At 35.3% G+C, this 17,028-nt stretch overlaps 1 protein-coding gene and 1 non-coding gene across 2 annotated transcripts in view; one reads left to right on the plus strand and one right to left on the minus strand.

Annotated features, from left to right (window-relative positions):
• Nucleotides 1-17,028, plus strand: part of Pcdh11x (protocadherin 11 X-linked) — a 684,984-nt gene that overhangs the window by 533,610 nt on the left and 134,346 nt on the right.
• LOC120099419 (U6 spliceosomal RNA) lies at nucleotides 4,581-4,687 on the minus strand. Its single transcript, XR_015647273.1, has one exon. It is a non-coding gene; the product is annotated as a U6 spliceosomal RNA (small nuclear RNA).

Here is a 17,028-nt window from a genome sequence, read left to right on the forward strand (position 1 = left end):
ATGTGTTCTTATTATATGTTGGAGCATCTTTTGGGTATATGCCCAGAAGTGGTCTAGCTGGTTCCTAAGGTAGTACTATGTTTCTGAAAAACCTCCACACTGATTTTCACAGTGTTTGTTCCAACTTGCAATCCCATCAGCAATGGAGGAGCAGAACAAATAGAGAAACTGAATGAGATATATTAATCATGCAATAAAACAGATACCAACAAGTTTTATAAAAAAACATTTTCATCCATACATACCATGTAGCATTTGCCTACTTATCATAAAGAAAATGAGTTTGGTTACTTTTTGATCTACCTAAAATATGTTAATTTAAATAAATTGTACAGTAAACCATGAAACACAAATACATGTCAACAGGCACTACTTGATAAGAAATAATTTCCTTCTACTTACAGGCAAAAAATGTTACAATGAGGCCAAGAAAACAAAACACCGAGAATATATGTATATTTGTAGAAAAGAACACACATAAACAAACAAACAAACACACATACAAATTATAGCATACATACTAATGTATAAACTATGTATACTGATTCTTTTGTGTCAGTTTAGCCCATTGGCAGATTCTGAAACATTCACTTAAATTTAAGATATCTATGTATTGAAATAAAACTTTTCATATCAGGAAGCCAGTGGTGATCAGGAAGAAGGTGGTGATCTACAGAATATCATATGTTAGGGATTCTAAGACAAACAATAAAACATTTTATCAGTGCTTAGCTTTCACCACAAGACTGAGAGAAAATCTCAGAAAAAAATGTGTAAAATAGTATTAATGATCCAAGTATAGGCAAGGATACTCTGAAATGGCTGATCTCTGAGAATAACAATTATCACAGTCATTATCTTATTGGAGCTGTTGTTACCTTCACAACACTAATACAAAGTCAAGCCAACAAACCTTCTAGCACAGAGAGTGGAGGTATTAATGTGGCCTCATCTCAAGTTGAGGAGCTATTGGTATTTTTAAAAGAGAAACATTCAGGAATGTATAAAGGTCACTAGTAAGTTGCCCATGATCCAGTGTATGGACCCTCAACCTTGTACATATGGTCAACACTAAATGGTTTCACTGAGGTATGGAGTAAATTTAATACAGATAGCTAAAAAAGGGATCACATCAGAACTCATTTAAGTTTGTGAACTGACTGAAATGCAGACACACCACAGAACTTTAGTACCTCTGGATGGGATACAGACATATTCCTATTATATACATTTTAATTCCAAACAATAACATCTAACTGAAGGGAAGACAAAGTGATGAATCAGAGAAAGATTGGTGAAAATGAGATAGAGATAGGCTATACGCAACTTCATGAGAACAGGCAGAAAAGAAGGGCTACTTAAGAGAAGCATAGAAAGTGTGTGTGATGAAACCAAGAAGTGAATGCTGACAGGAGCCTGATATAACTGTCTCCTGAGAGGCTCAGTCAGAGCATGACAAATACGGAGATGAATGCTAGCAGCAAACCATTGAACTGAGAACAGGGTTCCCATTGGATGAGTTAGAGAAAGGTTTGGAGGATCTAAAAGGTCTTGCAACCCTATAAGAACAACAATAACAACCAACCAGAGCTCCCAGGGACTAAACCACTACCCAAAGACTACACATGGACATACCCATGTCTCCAGTTGCATATGTAGCAGAGGATGGCCTTGTCGGGCACCAATGGGAGGAGAAGTCCTTGGTCCTGCCAAGGCTAGATGCCCCCAGTGTAGGGGAATGTTCGATCAGGCAGGTGGGAAGGGGTAGGTGTTTGGGGAGGGGAATACCCTCATAGAGAAGGGGGAGGGAGGATGGAATAGGGGGCTTATGAATGGGAAACTGGGAAAAGGGAATAACATTTGAAATGGAAATAAAACATATCCAATAAAAATACAACAAAAAGAAGTGTGTGTGTGTGTGTGTGTGTGTGTATGTATTGAATTTATTTCATTCATTCAGTTCTGTTGAGTTCAAGTGAATAGAGTTAATTTGTAGTACAGTTTATAGTCAGTGCAGTTAGGTTAGTGAAGTTCAGAGGCAGAGAAATTCAGACAGAAGCTGGGAGAAGACAATTTGAATCAGTCAGCTTGAATAGGAGTTGGAGCCAGATGTGATGACTTGACCAGTCAGCCAGAGGTCAGAAAGAACTAGAAAGGGTGAGTATATTAATTAGTAAGCCTCCATAAAGACAATTACATCTGTTGATTAAAGTTTTATAGTGAGGGATTTAAAAAATAAAATAAAATAAAATAGGACTTGAAGTTGGTAGAGGGATGTAGAAGGGATCACATTTCATAGCATTTATCATATTTTATACATCAACTTCACAAAGAATAATTGAAAATAAAATAAAACCATACTGTTTTTAACAGCAAAGAGATTTTTTCCCTTTCTCTAATTTATAGCAGTATACTTTATCGTTCTCTAAGTTTCCTGTTGCCTCTACTCAGTTTTAGAAATCAAGAAAACCCCATGTAAATAAATGTATTCAACATGAAAAGAAATATAATTTGAAAGTATGTCTTCAGTGAATTACCCAACTCAAACATTCTCTTTCAAGTTGTATGTGCTACAAAAACTTTCTTTGTCTTGTTTTAACAGAAATGTTAATATTGGTGTCTCTCCATTTAGTTTGATGTTGGCTACTGTTTTGCTGTGTATTGCCTTTACTATGTTTAGTTATGGGCCTTGAATTCCTGATCTTTCCAAGACTTAATGAATGTCAGGAGCCATAACAGGATAAGCTAATAGCTAGCAGGTGATCATCCTGAGATGGCCAGCCTCGGATTATTATATAATCTGCGACAGGTTCGCCCTTATAAAGCAAGGCTGTAAGGGATTCATTTTGGGAAAGTTTCCTGCTATTAAAATGCTTCTCCTGTTGTTATTACTAGACATATATAACAATCATTGAGTAATAGCACACCCCTTTGGAGCAGATCTCTGCAGGCCTACGAAGTTGTACTGTCTCGTAGTGATGCTATACAGACAAATAGATGACTTATTTAGTCTTAATGATGATCCCATAAGAATTCTTAAAATTATAACAATGATTATTAAGTTCTTTTATAGTGGGACTGCTTTTAAGTCTGTCTGAGAGTTAAAACTGCAGTGAGAACTCTGCCAGTCTCCCAGGTGTCACCACTTAATTGCTCTTAGATAGGAAACAGAGTTTCTCCTACTCAGAACACATTCCAAGAGGTTGTAAAACAATTATCAAGAGTCATAAATAGAGAACAAACTATTTACTACAGGTGCAAGGACAGAGGATAAGATATTGACTGGGTTTATCTATACAAAACTCCACTAACAACTATGGTTTTAGACCTTCAGTGAACCTGTAGAGATGACACTGGTGATGAATGTTTAGCCAGATAATTATTCCTGATGGATATTCATGTAAACATCCTCAGTTGTAAACTTCTATTTCAATTTATGCTTTGATCTTTCATGTGAATTTGTGATGAACTTTTCTAACACGTGTTCATATATTCTGAAAGATGTTTAAGTGCTGAGGACAAGGAGAAGACACAACAGAAGGGCTAAGAGAGAAGGACAGATACAGAAGGACTAAGCTGGAAAGGGACTGAGCTGAAGAGTCAGGTTTGAGCTAAGGAGAACTGAACTAACAAGATCTGGGCTGAGAAGAAATGCAGAGAGGAATAACTTAGAGACTGTAGGTAACATAAGAGAGCAATGTGCAGAATGCAGAGTAAAAGAGGACAAAACAAGAAACTGAAGAGAGCAAAAGGAGCAGGCAGGTTTTTCCTTACCATGGGACAGAGCAGGTCATTTCTTAATAGCAACACAGGCTTAGTCTTATTAAAAGGAACAAGCCTTTTTTTTCTTACAAACTTGGGTTTAATTCATTTAGTATTAAAAGCATAGAAGCGGGCTGGAGAGATGGCTCAGAGGTTAAGAGCACTGACTGCACTTCCAGAGGTCCTGAGTTCAATTCCCAGCAACCACATGGTGGCTCACAACCATCTGTAAGGAGATCTGATGCCCTCTTCTGGTGTATCTGAAGATAGCTACAGTGTACTCATATATAATAAATGAATAAATCTTTAAAAAAAAAAGTTAAAAGCATAGAAGCGATTTCTTTCTCTATATAATGAAGATTGGAGCTCATCTTTCATCCAGAATGAGTGAGTTCTTTCTACACTGATGCTTGGTCTTTTGCTCCATATGCATATGTAAGCATGGATGTGTGTGTAAGTATGTGATCGTGAGAATGTATGCATGTGTCTAAGAATGTAATTGTGCTAAATGCCAGAGACTGCAGTTTCTGGCCTCAGAGGAATACAGAAGGCTGGTCAGTTACAGTAGCAGAGCATAGTGACTTAGACATAGATAAGTAAATCAGCTACAGCAACATAGTAACTTAGACTTGGATAAGTAAACTTATTATACAGCAACCCTAAATATCTTGTAAGACAACGTCTTACCGTCCGCTGACGTTCTTCCCCCGCCGCTGCCTCAAGAAGAACCAACAGGAGAAAGAAGACCAATGTTGGGGCTGGCCCCCGTCAACTTAACATGAAGGGGTATTGAATTTTGTCAAATACTTTCTCAGCATAAAAATATATAACACTTCAGGAATTTGTATGTCTTCCCCATGTAGGGGCCACAGGAATCTTCTCTGTATTGTTCTACTTTTAGTATGTGTGCTGCTGAAGCGTGCATGGATTCTGCCAATCTAAGCATATACTTTTCATTAGAAAAGTGTTGCTTATGCAAATATTATCAATAATTATAATAAAGTTTAGACACTTAAAAACTTATACCAATCCGGTATGTCATTTCAAATTACTTAGAGCTTTAAAAATAGGTACCTATAATTATTCCTGTGTTTTGTGTTAATAATCTGAGGAAGATATGTATTAAATACTTTACAAATTGATTAAACACTAATAGCTACATGAAGTAACATTTAAAACAAGACTAATCTACATGTCTATACTAATAAACTAATAATAATTGGACATAGTGGTCCATAACCCAGAGAAAACAAAAACAAAGTATGGTTGATCAGAGTTCATGAATGAAATTTGTAGATCTTATTGCCAATCCGTTTTGTATTTTGGAATATATGTTTTCTTTACTCTCATATATTTTGCATTCTTATTGTAGAAGAACAAAAAATACTATAATGACTAGAAAGGAAAGACAAAGAAAAACAGAAAGGCAGGTATTTAACAGATGGGAGAAAAAAATGAGCAAGGCAGAGGGTTCAGGATCACCACAAGAAGACCTACAGAGTCAACTTAACCTGTGCCCATGGGGCCTCACAGAGATGGAGCAACCAACCAAGGAACATACAGAGGCTTAACCTAGGCACCCTGCACATTTTTAGCAGATTTACAGCTTTGTCTTCATGTGGGACACCTAAAAAAAAAAATGGGGCATGGACTGTCTCTGACTCTGTTGCCTGCCATTGGATCTGTGTCTCCCTACCTTGACAGCCTGGTTGAGCTTCAATAGGAGAGGATGTACCTAGGCCTTTGGGGTTGTATATGCCAGAGTAGGTACGTACCCTAGGGTGACTCCTCCTACTCTGATTAAAATGGGAGTGGAAAATTAGAGAGGGATTTGTAAAGGTAAAACTGGAGTTGAAATTTCACCTCAAATTGGAATTTACTCTTTCTGTCAGCAAGTGGCTATGCACACTGTCAAAGCACAGGGCATGTTAATTTCAAATGGCTCTACAATCCCAATAAAATCAGGAAATAGGCAAGGCTGTCCACTCTCTCCCTACCTATTCAATATAGTACTTGAAGTCCTAGCCAGAGGAATTAGACAACAAAAAGAGGTCAAAGGGAAACAAATTGGAAAGGATGATATTTTGATATCACTATTTGCAGATGCTATGATAGTATACTTAAGTGATGCCCAAAATTCCACCAGAGAACACCCACAGCTGAAAAACCTACAGCAAAAAAGCTGGACATAAAATTACCTCAAACAAATCAGTAGCCTTCCTCTACTCAAAGGATAAAAGGCTGAAAAGGAAATTAGGGGAATGATACCCTTCACAATATCACAAACAATATAAAGTATCTTGCTATGACACCAACCAAGCAAGTATGACAAGTATTTCAGGTCTCTGAAGAAAGAAATCAAAGAAGATTTCAGAAGATGGAAAGACCTCCTATGGTCATAGATTGACAGGATTAATATAGTAAAAATGATAATTTTGTCCAAAAGCAACCTACAGATTCAATTCAATGCCCATCAAAATTCCAACTCAATTATTCATAGAGTTGAAAAGAGCAATTTGCAAATTCATTTGGAATAACAAAACACCCAGGATATCTAAAACTATTCTCAACAATAAAAGAACTGCTGGGGGAATCACAAGCTTCAACCTCATTACACAATCCTCATCCTGTATTTCAGAGCAACTGTGATTAAAAAAAAAACTGTATGGTATTGGTACAGAGACAGGCAGGTAGAAGGAGGAACACTCCTCCATCGTTGGTGGGGTTGCAAGCTGGTACAACCACACTGGACATCAGTCTGGAATTTCCTCAGAAAATTGGACATTCCACTACCTGAGGAACCAGCTATATTACTTCTGGGCATATACCCAAAAGATGCTCCAAAATATAAAAGGACACATGCTCTACTATTTCCATAGCAGCCTTATTTATAATACCCAGAAGCTGGAAAGAACCCAGAAGTTCCTCAAGAGAAGAATGGATACAGAAAATGTGGTATATTTAAACAATGGAATACTATTTAGCTATTAAGAACAATGACTTTGTGGAATTCTTAGACAAATTGATGGAACTTGAAATTTTCCTGAGTGAGGTAACCAAAATACAAAAGAATACAAGTGGTATGCACTCACTGATAAGAGGATATTAGCACAAAACTACAAATACCTAAGATATAACCCACAGACCACATAAAGCTTAAGAAGTTGGAATACCAAAAATTGGATGGATCAGTTCTTCTTAGAGGAGAGTACAAAATATTCACAGGAGGAAATACAGAGTCAACCTTTGGAGCAGAGACTGGTGGTGGAAATGTCATTCAGAGATGGTTCCACCCCAGGAATCCATCTCATATACTGTCACCAAAGCCAGACGATATTGTGGATGCCAAGAAGTACATGCTGACAGAAGCCTGATATAGTCTCATGAGAGGCTCTACCAGAGCCTGAGAAATGCAGAGTCAAATGCTCTCAATCAACCATTGTACTGAAAATGAGTCCCCCAATGGAGGAGTTAGAAAAAGGATTGAAAGAGCTGAAGGGGTTTTCAATCCTATAGGAAGAACAATATAAACCAACCAGACACTTCTAGAGCTCCTAGAGACTAAACCACCAACAAAAGAGCACATGTGGAGGGATTCATGGCTTCAGCCACATATGTAGCAGAGAATGGCCTTATCAGGCATCAGTGAGAGGAGAGGCTCTTGGCCTTGAGAAGGCTCAATGCCTCCATGTAGGGGAATGCTAGTGTAGGAAGATGGGAGGAAGTGGATGGGTATGTAAGGAATGCTCTCATAGAGGTAGGGGGAGGAGGAAAGGGATAGGGGAATTCCAGTGGGGAAATCAGGAAATGGGATAACATTTGAAATGTAAGTAAAGCAAATATCCAATTAAAAAAAAATTGGCAGAAGCCATCTAAACTAGGCTAAAAGCTAGTAGGTGGCTTCCTGCAGGTAGCCTATGATTTTTGCATGTTCTCAGATAGGTGAGCTCTAAGAGGCAAGGCCATAAGTCACTTCATCTCCTGATTGCTTCTAGTGGCTGATATACGTTTCCTATTATTACTGAAATAATATAATGTTTCCTGGCATTATCCTATACTATTTGGTAGATTTTCTGCCGATCAAAGAAGATCTCTTTTGTAGTAGTGCTTTGTAAGTGAATAGATGATTTCTTAATCCCTAATTATGATTCTATTAAATTCTTTATAGAAGTAATGTTGAGCTCTTTAAGTAATGGATGCTGTAAGTAGGGCTCTGTAAAACTTCATGTGTCAAGATCTAATTGCAATAGGCTAGAAAGCATGCATAAAACAAATTTGCGATCAGGGAAAACATTCCTTTTGTGGTGGCTGTAAAACCATTATCTGATAACTAAAGGTCATAAAACTTGGTCTGGACAAATTTTTGGTAGTTGCAAGGGTAAAAATAATCTTGTCTGGTACATCTAGACAAAACTTCTAATGAGATACTAGGCAGATGATTTGCCTCTTGACAAGTCTGTACTAAGACAGAATTATTGTTTCAAATTCTTAATGAACCTGTGAAGCTAGTGACAGATAATGAATGTTTAGCTGGATAACTAGTCTTAATGGTAACATACATAAATATCTGTTGTAACTCCTTATTCAATTTATTATTTAAATTTATGTTTGAACTTCTTGTGAACTTTTGAAGAAAAGATTCTTGGAAGACCATGTGATCATGTATCCTGAGAAAGTCCAAGAAAAAGGAAGGATGAAATAGGAGAACAAAACACAACAAGAGAAGCAGAAGAGAAACAAAATAGAAAAAGAATAGAAACTTAGCATAGCAAAGCAGAGCAGAGGAGGCATACCAGAGAGAGCAGGCAGGCTACTTCTTACCAAGGGATAGTTTTTTCTTAAGGACTTGAGAGGGGTTTTCTTCCCTTTTCTCTTATAAAAAAAGACTAGAGTCCCTTGGTAAAGGAGCTGTTTTCTTTCTCTGAAAGGTCCCAGACTGCAAAGGACCTGGTAGGGATGGGGAACTAATATCTCCCTTACTTAATCCCTAGCAGTTAATAAACTGAATGCTAATCTCCATTGGCCTGAGGCTTCTGGCCTCAGAGAAAATTAGAGTCAAGAAAGGTACCAGTCATTTAAAAGTAAACAACTTTTACTTTCTCCAAACCAAGATTTGTCCCCCCTTCCCCAAACCCCTGTAGATGCTTTCCCATTGCTGTTATTCAGAAAGAACTGATGCTCAAACAGGCTCCCTGCACTTGAATATTCACAGTTATATAAATATTTATTTATTCAGAAATCAACCCCAGATAAAACTGAAACATTGTGGTTCTGACCATATTTAAATTGAGTTGGTGATATCCTTATTAAAGGAAGACATGATACATGATCGGAAGTCATTTTATTTTTGCTTTAATATTTCAGACAAATACCCATATTCATGACCAAAAATTCCATTCTTATAGGCGTAATCAAGTAGAAAATGCCATAAGCATATTTAACTTTGGATTTTCAAACTAAAATTGATATTGATAAAAGTATGAACCTTGATATAAAATTTATTAATATTGCTGTAATTTTTATATGAGTATAACTAATTCAGCCATGTCTTTTGAAGGCATTGTAATTGGAGCCATAATAAAACCCCTACAGAACATGTATGTGTATCATAAAGAAAGCAGCAGTGATCCCCTGCCCCTCTGAATTTGATAGTGCTTAATAGTGTAAGTTGAATTTTGAATCTGTGACAATTACTGTCTTAGTAATGTGGCAATGCAATCCTTTATAAATGTTCCTGTGGTTTTCATTCCATTTCACCTGCTGTGACTTATTTTGTCCTCTAGCATGTCAAGGTGAGAGGAAAGTTGTTTCCCTTATATTACAAATTGGAGATATTTGTTGCAAATAGAAATATATAAAGAAGTATGTACACAGTAAAATCATCATAGGTATTATTCTCTGATAGCTCTTTACTTGCTTCTGTACATTTGAAACTCTTCTATGAAATCTCCTTGAATATGTCTTCCAGTTTATGGATGAAATAGTTGATTGAGTGCCTAAGACACTGTGGTCTTTCTTCCTGCATATTTTATAAAAACATCATAGTTCTCCTTTCATGCCATGAACTCTTTTTACATTTACTTTCAGTGATCATGGTGTGTCATTTGAAAAAATTAACTTTTAAGCTTCTTTGATGGTATAATTAACATACACTAAATAAATCCAGCTTGAACCACAGCTATTAAGGTACCTGGGGTATTTATAATTTCCCCCACCTCCACTTTTGAACAGAAGAGTTTTTATAACACATATGGCTGGGTGAATCTGCCACCGATGGACTCATGTACTCATGGTTTTATGTGAAGCATGAGTAGATACCATTGCATGGAGACTAGCTATCTCTCTATCAAGGGTGTTGAATGGAATATGCTTTATAATACATGATGCTAGTTAAAGCTAAATGATATCATAGGTACATCAAATTCATGTGGTTTGAGAACTGCTTTTAAAAATAGAAATGATAACTTACCTGCAAAAAATAAATTTCTTGGCAGGAGACAATGGCATGAACAGGCATAGTTAAATTTTCATATATATTTAAGAGAGCATAACTAGATTTTCTTCTTTCACCTGTGTGGCAAACTTTTATTTGACAAATTAGAAATATTTAAAAAATTCTTTAAAACAGAAAATAAAACCTGAAATTGGATTTTTTCTACTATTTATAAGCATCCAGGAATATAAATTACTAAAATATTTGTCAATACAGAATAGATACTTTCTTAACAGAATCACTCTTCCTAAATCCTTTAGGTAAGTAGTATGTTATATGTATGATGTCTTATCTGCCATGTACTTTCCTTAGTCATTAAAAATGTTATTATTGAAAGTCAAGTTCAGAAAGCTAGTAAATTTTTTTAAATATTTTAAAGGCAATTTTATCATTTTTTAGCCATTGTTCATGATACTATTTTCCACAATAACATTTTGTAGAAGTATATAATGAATTTTATCCTACCTCTCCATCTCTTAGTGTTTCAGTGGTATAAAGAGACACCATGACCAAGAAAACTCTTAACTGGGGCTGGCTTACAGGTTCAGAGATTCTGCCCATTATTAAGGTGGAAGCATGGCAATATCAAGACAGACATGGAGTCAGAGGAGGAGCTGAAAGTTCTACATCCTGATCCAAAGGTAGACAGAAGACTACCATTGGCTAAGAGGAAGGTTTCAAAGCCCACCCCAATAATGATACACTTCCTCCAATAAGGCCACTCCCACTCCAGTAAGGCCACACCTCCTCCTAATAGTGCTACTCACTGTGCCAAGCATATATAAACCACCACACTTCCCAATCCCGAACTTTCCTTCCCTTCCACAGTTTCTCTTCTGCTTTCTTGTCATATATATATATATATATATATATATATATATATATATATATATATATATATATCCATGATTTTATGTATCTGTATAGGAAGCAGAAATGAAATACTCAGTGGTATCTTAAGGTTGAAAAGAATTGAAAAATCTATGACTGAATTCTAGTCCTGGTCACAAAGTGTGAAACAATTCTATCTTCCAAGCTGTGGATCTTAGTACGACACCATTCCCAGTATGCCTGAGATAATTTTGTTTTTGCAGACTATCTGAATACAGTTAAGAATATGCATACCCATTTACTTCCAGTACTATCCTTGTCTGGATGGCAAACTACATGGCTATATTGACGATGCCTCCTAAAAACCCAGGCAGCAAAACAAAAAGCAAAAGCGCTGAAATTCTCATACTGAAAGTTATAATTCAAGGTCATTTTCTTGGAGCAAAAAGGAGTCAATAAAACTTATTATGTACCCACTTGTCTAATAGCAAAGTTCCTAAAAGCACAGCATAACAAACAAACCAAAAAAGGGTTTCAGTTTAATATATATGTACTAAAATATGACTTTCCCTTTTGTAGTTTCTTTCAATTAATATTAGCATTTATAGATACATATCTAATTGCATTTAATTTTCATGAATCGGTGTCTTGAAATAGTCTGTACTGGAAAAGGTATTATAGGTAGTGTCTCAAATGCTTTTATACCAAGTCTTGGTGCATAGTTTTCTATCCTATCAGAGGGAGTGCTGTGAATTTCAACAAGAGTGAGTCAACAGAAGGCTCTTTCCTATGGAAGGTTATATATCCAGGTAAAGGATTGGCTTTTTTCAAATTACACATTTTCTCACACCTATGCTCTCCAGTTGCCATGTTGTAGTGCATAGCCTCATTGAGAATCATTAGCTAATGAGCTCTATAAACAGATTTGACGTGCTAAATTTTCCTGATGTGGATAAAAAAATGAATTTATTCAAACAAAACAACTTTTCTTAAAACTTCTGGGATATTTGTGGAAAAACAGATAACACTTTGCAGCCCAAATTGGGAGTTCTAGTCTTTATAGAAGAATCAAGTTTGCTTCATATGACAATATGAGACATATTATCTGCTACCTTTGAAAAACAGTTTTCAGTGACTGTTTTCCAGTTTCAAAATTAGTAGATTTCAGTATATTGTGCGGAATTCACCTTTAAGTTTCTGTGCATTGTAAAAGTATTCTCTTTGTGGCAGCTTTCCAAATGTTAATCTCTCCTCTGGAATTCTGTAAGAGTTCAATTCATTATGTATAATATTTCTATCCTGTTTCCAATTTAGAAATTTTATAGTCTATTTTTATCCATATGATGAAGACAATGCTAAATAGGATTCAGCAGAAAAGCATCAAAAATGAAAAATAACAGCTATGAATTAATATGACACAATCTCCCAAAGCAATTGATTACTTGTTTGTTCAGTAGTTTGGGAGAGTTATTTGACTAAAAGTTTCATTTAGAATGTCAGCTGAACAGTTTCTTCATTTTCTCTGAGAATCTTCATTTTCTATGACAATGTTAGTGTTTCTTCACAATTGTGTTCAAGGATAAATGCTGTGCTGACAAAACAGCTTGATTTAAAGTAGTTTGGCTGCTGTCTTTTATGGTATAAATATCTCAATTATGTGACTGAACTCTGACCGCTTCCATGAAAATAATTTGCCACTTCCATTGAACTTAGTTGTACAACCCCCACCTACTAATGCTGATTAGAAAAATATGGCTAAAACACAATTGAAGGATGTTAACTGTCCTGTTGTAGAAGCATGTTTCAAACATGTCTTAGAAAATTTCTCAAAAAGAAGATCATATTGTGCTTTATCAAAGGTAGTACATTGTCATTAGGCAGTAAATTGACCATAGAGATTGTAACATATACTGTACTAAATATAACTAAGTCAGGTTTGCAACATTGTATTGATCTGCCAACTATGATAGTATATTCTTCATAATGTGGGCTTCAATGACCTCTATGATAATACATATTTTATTACATAGGTTAAAATATAATCCCTATTATTTTTATTATTTTATTTATTCTTCTTTCATGCAGTATATCCCAACACAGCACATTCTACCTCCACTTCACCCAGTTCCCTCCTACCTCTCCTCTGTCCCATATATATTCTTCTCATCTTGTCTCAGAAAAGAGTACACCCCCCACCAGGGATATAAATGGAAACAGCACAAGAAATTATAACATCTGGCATGAATCCTCACACCATGACTAGGCAAGGCAACAAAATAGGAGGAAGAGGTTCCCAAAGGTAGGCAATACTGTCAGAGGCAACCTCACTCCCACTGCCATAAGTTCCCCTAAAACACCAAGCCAACAACCGTAACATATATAGAGAGAACATACCACAAACCCATGCATGCTCTGAGAATTCCATTTTACTTTCTGTGAGACCCAGTAATGTGCTCTCCCCTTGTTGCAAACCCCTCTGACTTCCACAGTTCCTTGTCCCTCTTCCTCAGTGTTCCTGAAGCTCCAAGGGGACGAACCCCATGGAGACCTCCAACCTGGCTGTGAGTCTCTGCATCTTCTCACATCCCCTCTGCATTATGACTACTGATATGACTACTGATCTATGAGTTGGGTAGAATATCATAAAAATTATTTAATTTGTTTTTGTTTTAGCTTTTGATTTTTGTTTTTGTTTTGCTGTTGTTGTTGTTTTACATTTTTCATTCTGGTTTTGATTTTGTATTTGGTTTGGCAAGTCATATTTATTTCTACCCTAGGTCTCTGGGCTGTTCAGCCTCCAGTTTTCAGCCCTCCAGACAGTGTTAGGTCTGGGTTTTCTCTCCTGGATTGGCCTCACATTTGAATAGTCATTGGCTGATTAATCCCACAAACTCTTTGCCGTCATTGAACATTTTGCAGGCAGGACACATCGTAGGTCAAAGTTTTTGTGTTGTTGTTTATGTTCCAGTCCCACCACTGGGAGACTTTCCTAGTTACAGAAGATGTAAGTTTAGGCTCCACATTACCATTACTACATGTCCTCTCTAAGATATCCTCATAGATTCCAAGGAGTTTCCATCGCATTAATTTTCACATAGCCCCTTCCCCCCACCACCAAATGCCCTCCAATTTCTGTCTTCACTCCCACAAATACCTCCTTTTATCTCCTATCTCCCATCCTAATCTGATCCCATTCAAAACACAAAAGCTAATCTACTTTCCCTTCCCAGGGAGATCCATGGGAATTCTATAGATATCTTGTTACTTGGACTCAGTGGGTCTGTGGAATAAAGCATGAATATCATTTACTTAAGAGTATAATCTACGTATGAATATATCATGTTTGTATTTCTATCTCTTCTTGAAGTCTTGTCATTCCTCTTTGACCTAGCTATATGCCATCAGGTCTTTATTAAAGGCAGACAATGCCTTAGGGAAGGTGAGGACAAACAGAGACAACTTCACACAGTATACAAAAGATTAACCCTAACACTTTGTCTTTAAATTTCATGATGTCAGTTTTTTAACAGTTTAACAGTACTCTATTGTATAAATGCACCATGTTTCCTTATAACTTCTTTGGTGAAGGGCATCTAGGTTATTTCCAGATTCTGGAGATTATGAATAAATCTGATTTGAACATAGTTGAGCAGTGTCCTATTCTTAGAACGGAGTATATTTTGGTACATTTCTTAGTGGTATAAATAAGTCCTGAGGTATGTTGACTCCCAATTTCTGAAGAACAGCCATATTGAGCTCCATAGTGGCTATACAAGTTTGCATTCCTACCAGCAATGGATGAGTGTTTGGCTTGCTCCAGATCTTCACCACCATGAGCTGTCACTTGTGTTCATGTTTTTAGCCATTCTGACAGGTGTAAGATCTTTCATTTGTATTTTCCTGATGGCTAACAATGTGTATATATATATATATATATATATGATCTGAGAACTTCTCTTAATGATCAATTACAATTTGGCCAATGATATAAAAATTTTTTATTGCTTAAAATTTATCTTCAGTTTACAGTAAGTAAAAAATATACATTTTGTTACCTCTCATGGAAATGAATATTGATTTTAATGAAAACTAATCCAGGTTAATTGGCATAATATATGCAAAGCCCCTTGCATAGAATTTGAAGCAAACCTAGCTGGATGGTAACGGTAACTATTTTGTTTTCTTCACTATACTGATGTATTAAAGATTTATAAATCCAAGTACAATGTGATATATGACATATAAATATTTTGTGATATTATTATAACAGTGATGTGAGTAGTAGCAAAATGTTAAGAAAAGTATCTGAATATATATCAGACTACTGAGAAGGATTTTCCTTCCTTTAACAGAATTTTCTATCTATTTTTTTTCTATTTTTTTAGAATTTTCTATTTTATATTCATACTATGTTATACAAATAGTGTTTTTTTCATTCACTCATGTGTTGCTTAATATTTAGTTTAACAAAAAGAAGCTGAAAAGAAAAAAAAACACACAAGTGAATCATATTTCATAGCTGCCAAAAACATTCTTTAAATCACAACAGTTTCCTAATTAGATGACACTATTTTTCTCATTGGCATAGCTTTAGTGAAATAAAATGACAAACATAAGTATCAGTCTTGGCACAATGTGATAAGCATCTTTACTCAGTGAATTGAAATATGAAAGAAGATTGACTTTAAACAACACATGTATTCATATTAAAAATGAGTATATGTAGGTGTAAAGTGCAATCTGATACAATGTTTTTTGACTTCAGCTTAATAACAAATGAGAAAAAGTCATCATCAGATACATATGATGCAATCCCATTAATTATTATTAATAACTTGAAGCCAATGCTAAAGGATCTTTAAAAGAAAATGCCTACTTTTTAACAAACAAATGTCTCAATTTTTCATTAATTTAAAGAATGAAGCAAAGTCACTGGTATTCTAATATAGACAAATCCTATGTATAAGGAATGAATGACAGAATAAAGAAAAAATTCTCTAAATATGAGGAAAATAAAATTAAAAATACAAAAAAATACGTGCAAATATACTAGAATTATAGTGAAAAATACAATTCTTACAAAATGGTAATAGAGTGCAACTTTCAGAAGGAGTTATAAAAATACATATTTTAGAAAATTGTAGTATACTTGGGATCATCAATATTTCTAAATAAATATAAAGCAATACCTTTATTATTCAGTTTTCTAATCGATACATTCTTTCCCTTAGATTCATGATAATAATACTTAGGAAAACAAAAACATGAACTCTCATCATTCATTCTGTTCTACAATTATTAAAAGGACCATGGATGAAGAGAGGTCTCAGAAGTAGACACTGTTAGTCTTGCAGGGGACATGTATATGTGGCACCTACTTAATAGCATGCCCATTTCTAATTGTTATAGGAGATCCAAAATTTTCTTCTTTTCATAGGATCCTATTGCATTCATGGGGTGCACATTGACACATACATAAACAGAAAGAAATTGAAAAATTGAACACCACTCTTCACTAATTTATAAACCAGCATTAATAATATTAATATAGATCCATTTATGGTTACAATTTGGAACTTCCTAGAGTACATCCATACATAGCAAAAGCACATATCATTGTATATATTGTTGCTGGTTTAAAAATTTAAACTTGCTATATGATGGTATTTTAGATAAACCCTGAATATCAGAAAATTTTAGCCTTTGAGAGAAGCATAAACCCTATATTTAGTACATATAATAAAAGTACAAGTTTAATGTGACTAAAAATACCTGAGATTTGATGCTTCCTACCTTTTGTTTTGAATTTTAAAGTATTTTTTTTGGATAGGGTGTTGAAATCTTTTTCATAGAGGATGATTGTCAAGTGGTAGCATATGATTTCTTCTCATTATTTTTTTTATTTTTTATTTTTTTATTATCTTGAGTATTTCTTATATACA

Source organism: Rattus norvegicus, chromosome X (genome assembly GCF_021556685.1).
Source record: "Rattus norvegicus strain SHRSP/BbbUtx chromosome X, alternate assembly SHRSP_T2T, whole genome shotgun sequence".
NCBI classification, from domain to species: domain Eukaryota; kingdom Metazoa; phylum Chordata; class Mammalia; order Rodentia; family Muridae; genus Rattus; species Rattus norvegicus.